Raw genomic sequence first — 6000 nt, forward strand, 5'->3', positions numbered from 1 at the left:
TAGGACTCAGGACAAATAAGCCCCTTAGGACCAATAATGATAGGAATGATACCATGAAGGTAGGGGGAAGGTTGAGGGAGAAAGGAGGAACCGATCACAATGATCAACATCCAACACCCCACCCACCCACCCAGGAAGACAAACAACAGAAATATGGGTGAAGGGAGACAGCAGATGGTATAAGATATGAAAAATAAAAATAATTTATAAATTTTCAAGGGTCATGAGGGTTGAAGGATGGGGGAGGGAGGGGAAAAAAGAGGTGCTGATAACCAAGGGCTCAAGTAGAAAATGTTTTGTAAATAATGATGGCAACATATGTACAAATGTGCTTGATACAATTTATGTATGGATTGTTATAAGAGCTGTAAGAATGATTTTTTAAAATAAAAGGCTAAAATACATAAATAAGTCTTCCTCCAATCTTGATGCTTTACTCTTCTTCATATAATCCAACTTCTCTGGTGATTTTCTCAGCATAAAGATTGAACAAGTATGGTGAGAGGATACAGCCCGATGCACACCTTTCCTGATCTCTTGCTCTGTTAGCACAGATGCCTCTTGATCCGTGTACAAGTTCTGAAAGAGCATAATGAGGTGTTCCAGAATCCCCATTATTAGCCACACAGTCGAATGCCTTTGCAGAGTCAATGAAACAAAAGTAAACATCTTTCTGATATTCTCTGCTTTGAGCCAAGATCCATATGGCATCAGCAATGATATCCCTTGTTCTATGTTGTCTTCTGAATCTGGCCTGAACTTCTGGCTGTTCCTTGTCAATGTGCTGCTGTAACTGTTGGATGATCTTAAGCAAAATTTTACTTGTTTGCAATAGCAATGATATTGTTCAATAATTTGAGAATTCTGTTGGGTCACCTTTCTTTGGAATAGGCACAAGTATGAATCTCTCCCAGTCAATTAACTGTCTCTCAAATTTCCTGGCATAGACTAGTGTGTGCTTCCAGTGCATTTTCAGCTTTCTGAAATATTTCATTGGGCATTCTGTCAATTCCTAGAGCCTTGTTTTTTGGCTCATGCACTCAGTGCAGTTTGAACTTCCTCCTTCGGCATCATTGGTTCTTGCTCATATGCTACCTCCTGAAATTGTAGACTGTCGACTAGTTCTTTCTGGTGCAGTGACTGTGTATTTATTCCATCTTCTCGATGCTTCCTGCATCGCTCAATATTTTGCCTATAGATAGAACCTTTCAAAATTGCAATCAAGGCACGGCTGGAGCCAAAGTGGGTGAACAAGTAAATGTGGTGAAGAAAGCTGATGGTGCCCGGCTATCAAAAGAGATAGTGACTGGGGTCTTAAAGGCTTGAAGATAAACAAGCGGCCATCTAGCTCAGAAGCAACAAAGTCCACATGGAAGAACACACCAGCCTGTGTGATCGAGTGGTCCCAAAGGGATCAGTTACCAGGCATCAAAGAACAAAAAATCATATCATTGACTGCACACCTCCATGATAGGATCGCTGAAGACAAATGGGTGCATAAGCAAATGTGGTGAAGAAAGCTGATGGTGCCCGGCTATCAAAAGAGATAGTGTCTGGGGTCTTAAAGGCTTGAAGGTGAACAAGCGGCCATCTAGCTCAGAAGCAAATAAGCCCACATGGAAGAAGCACACCGGCCAGTGCGATCACGAGGTGCCCAAGGGACCAGGTATAAGCCATCATGCAAAAAAAAAAGATATGTGTGTGTATGTATGTGTATATATGTGTATATGTATATATTTATGTGTATATATGTATATATATATCATATTAAATGAAGGGGGAAGTGCAGAGTGGAGACCCAAGGCCCAAGTGTCGGCCAATGGAGATCCCCTCATAGAGGGGTTTAGGAGAGGAGATGGGTTAATTAGGGTGTGAGGTAGTATCGATGAAGAACACAGCTTTCCCCCAGATCCTGGATGCTTCCTACCCCCAACTACCATGATCCGAATTCTACCTTGCAGGGCTGGATAGGACAGAGGCTGTACACTGGAACATATGAGGGTTGGAGGTACAGGGAATCCAGGGTGGATGATACCTTCAGGACCAAGGATGTGAGGGACGATGCTGAGAGAGTGGAGGGTGAGTGGGTTGGAAAGGGGGAACTGATTACAAGGATCCACATGTGACCTCTTCCCTGGGAGAGGGACAGCAGAGAAGGGGGGAAGGGAGATTCCGGATAGGGCAAGATATGACAAAATAACGAGGTATAAATTACCAAGGGCATATGAGGGAGGGGGGAATGGGGAGGGAGGGGGGGGGGAAAGAGGACCTGATGCAAGGGGCTTAAGTGGAGAGCAAATGCCTTGAGAATGATTGGGGCAGGGAATGTATGGATGTGCTTTATACAATTGATGTATGTATATGTATGGATTGTGGTAAGAGTTGTTTGAGTCCCTAATAAAATGTAAAAGAAGAAAAGAGAAAAAAATGATTAGGGCAAAGACTGTACAGATGGCTTTATACAATTGATGTATGTATATGTATGAACTGTGAAAAGAATTGTATCAGCCCCAATAAATTGTTAAAATAAAAAAAAAAAAGAAAGAAAACAAGGATGTGACTTTGAGGAGGAAGATGCGCCTCACGCAAGCCATTGTGTTTTTAATTGCCTCATAGGTGATCATTAAATAAAAAGATTCCCAGATTCCAAAAAAAAACAAAAAAAATTGCAATCAAGGCTTGAATTTTTTCTTGAGTTCCTTCAGTTTCAGTTATGCTAAGTGTGTTCTAACCTTTTGATGTTCTAATTCTAGACCCTTGCACATTTCTTTATAATATTTGGCTAGTCTTCTAGAGCTGCCCTTTAAAAATTTCAATTCATCTCCTTGACTTCATCTTTTCTTCCATTTGCTTTAGCTACTCTAGGATTAAGAACAAGTTTAGAGTCTTTCCTGACATCCACTTAAATCTTTTCTTTCTTTCCTGTCTTTTTAATGACTTTGCTTTCTTCATGAATGATGTCTCTAGGTGGATGACTTCTATCTGGGTTCTTAATCATGCTCCATTGGTCTATGTCGATCGTTGTACTGGTAGCAGGAAATGTTGCTTCCATGGCTTTATCGTAGTAGTAGGCTTTGAGATTGGGAAGTGAGAGACCTCCAACTTTGTCCTTTGGTAGTGCTTTTCTTATCTGGAGTCTCCTTTCCTTTCCATATAAAGTGGGTGATTAGTTGAATATTTTTCTATTTACCCTAATGTGTGGTAAAGCTCTAAAGAAAAATAAGGGAATAATTAATCCAAACTTAAGTAAAATTGTTACTTCTAAGGGAGGGTAGGTACAAAGAAGACCCAAAAATAAATGACGCCTTTGAACCACAATGCTGATGAGGAATACTGAATATAGCATGGACTGCCAGAAGAACAAACGAATCTGTCTTGGAAGAAATATAGCCAGGATGCTCCTTAGAAGCAAGGATGGCGAGGCTTTATTATCAGGAATGACGGGTTCCTGGAGAAAGACATCATACTTGGGAAAGTAGAGGGTCAGTGAAAAAGAAGATCCTTAACAAAATGGGTTGACCCTGTGTTTATAGCAATGAACTCAAACATAGCAACGACTGCAGCAATGGCAGAGGACCAAAGGACCAATCGGTATTTTGGTCTTTTGTACATGTGAGCACTGAGTTGGAATATATTCACTAGCACCTAAGAACAAGGCTGTGTTTGAAGCATACAGGTGAGACCCCATGAGCATAACTGCACTAACAAAAAAGCAGACACTGTATCCACTAGAAAGGGCTCTTCTCTCCAGGCACATGAATTAGAGAAAGATATTCTCACTCGGTAGGCACAGTTCCAAAGGCAAACTCCCCCACTTGCTCCCCACCCCCACCCCCTACAAGGCGCGTTGGCACAGTGCTCAAACTGCACCATGTAGGCGGCTTGGCCTGGGACCTTCAGAAGTTTTGTAATATTCTATTTATATTCTACTTCTCAAACCGGAAGAGAGATACAGAAATTTGTTTTCCATAACTCTTCTCCAAATTATATAGATGCATTATATACTTTCCTTCATATCAATCATATTATTCACAATAAATATGCGAAATATTCAGTAATTGAAGAAATATAATAAATATCAATGCACACCAGGTAGACCTTTGGTTTTATGTGTACAATGGCAACCAAACTCACTGCCATCAACTCAATTCTGACTTATAGCGACTCGATGGAACAGAGTAAGACTGCCCTTTGGGTTTCTGAGATTTACATGTTTACAGGAGTAGACAACCTCATCTTTCTCCCAAAGAGAGACTTGGTTTTTTAACTGTTGACCATGCAGTTAACAATTCAATGTATAACCCACTACACCATCCGATACTCAAACATGCATTATTTCTCAAAACAAATTTATCTTACAGATTACAAATCTAGAAACATATGAAGATGGAAATTCAAATCCTAATCTTTTTACTCTAAAGACTACTTTGTCTATACCACTGTATCAAAGAGCCTTGTTGTGTTAGGCCAGGTTGACTAGAGAAACAAATTGAGTGACACTCTGATTTGTCTAAGAAATAGCTTTATATCAAGAAGTAGTTACATATCAGGAAAATATCCCAGCCCTACCAACTGAAGTCCATAGGTCCAATAATAGTCCATAAGTCCCTCTTCAGACTCACGCAGCCATATGCAATGATGCAGGAAGAGCACTGACCGATGGGTGCAAAGTCTTGTGGATCCAATGGCAGTGGACACATCTCCAGGGCGCTGCCAGGTCCCAGGGTCTTGCATCAACTAGGGTCAGCTAGCAGGAAGGTGAAGGCAAAGAGAGAGGGATGTTCCCAGAGCCGTCCCGATGAGAAGGCCACCCCCACAAGGAGTCACCATTAGGCTGTGAACTTGTTTTCTCCAAATTTGGAAACTAAAGGAAAATGACTCATCCAGACACTCCCAGTCTTGTAAATGTCCATCTCTACTCAGACTGGTGGACTGTTCCTAGGGATGGGGGTGGGGATAAAAACTGCCCAAATGCTGTTCAGGCAAACTTTCAGACAGGGATGCCCATTACCCATATCCTTAGACATAAAGAACCAACTCTCAGGACAAGCATCAAAAATAGATGAAATAGAAGCATGGAGACATTAGCCCCATTCCATCCATGTCTCAGTCAAAGCAAATGGCTGATAGGCCTGCGAGTTAGCCCAGGGACAAGTACAGTTTCCAGTTACCCTTCAACACCCACCTGCAAATGCTACAATGAAGAAAAAGAACACTGAGACTTGGTGAATTTTTAATCCCTGACATGAGAAATCAGTTTGGGGTTCCACTCTTTATAGAATCAAAATGATTACTATCATTTTTATTAACCCAGAATGTAAAGAAGGCATCCCTAACAATCTTGCCTCTGTTTTTCTCAAATGTAAGTAACCTCATCATCAGAATTACAGGAAATGTGATTTTGGCTGAATTATTCATATTGATTATAATCTTCTAAAGAGAAGGAGATTATGGCAAATTATGTCTTAAAAGCTGCCAACTGTTCTTCCTTTCCTCCAAAAACATTAATTAAATATCTGTGTAATGAGTTGATAATAGTTTGAAGCTAGATGATAGGTACATGGAAACACATTATACTATTATTTATGCTTTTGAATACTGTAATTAAATTTTTCTGATAATGAAAAAAAGGAATAAAAGGAAAAAGGGCCTATGTGTCCCACACCATACTGGGCATGGGAGGCTGAAAGATAGGCTGGAACACAGTTTCTGTTCTTTTGAAGAGAAATAATCACTTTTATTATCTGCTGTGACTTACAAAGTACATGTCTTCTCTGATTCATCCTGCAAACGAACAAATTCACATTATGATTACACATTCAGACTGAAAACTTCCTGCTTTATTTTTCCTGATCTCTTACTGTTGACTCTGACATCCTCTTTTCTGGAAAGTTTAGACAGATTTTCATGTGAAAACAGTGCTTCTTTTCAGCCATGCAGGTAGAGACATCTCTCCATCTCTCTCTCTCTCTCTCTCTCTCTCTCTCTCTCTCTCTCTCT

The sequence above is a fragment of the Tenrec ecaudatus genome, chromosome 2 (genome assembly GCF_050624435.1).
Source record: "Tenrec ecaudatus isolate mTenEca1 chromosome 2, mTenEca1.hap1, whole genome shotgun sequence".
Taxonomy (NCBI): Eukaryota; Metazoa; Chordata; class Mammalia; order Afrosoricida; family Tenrecidae; genus Tenrec; species Tenrec ecaudatus.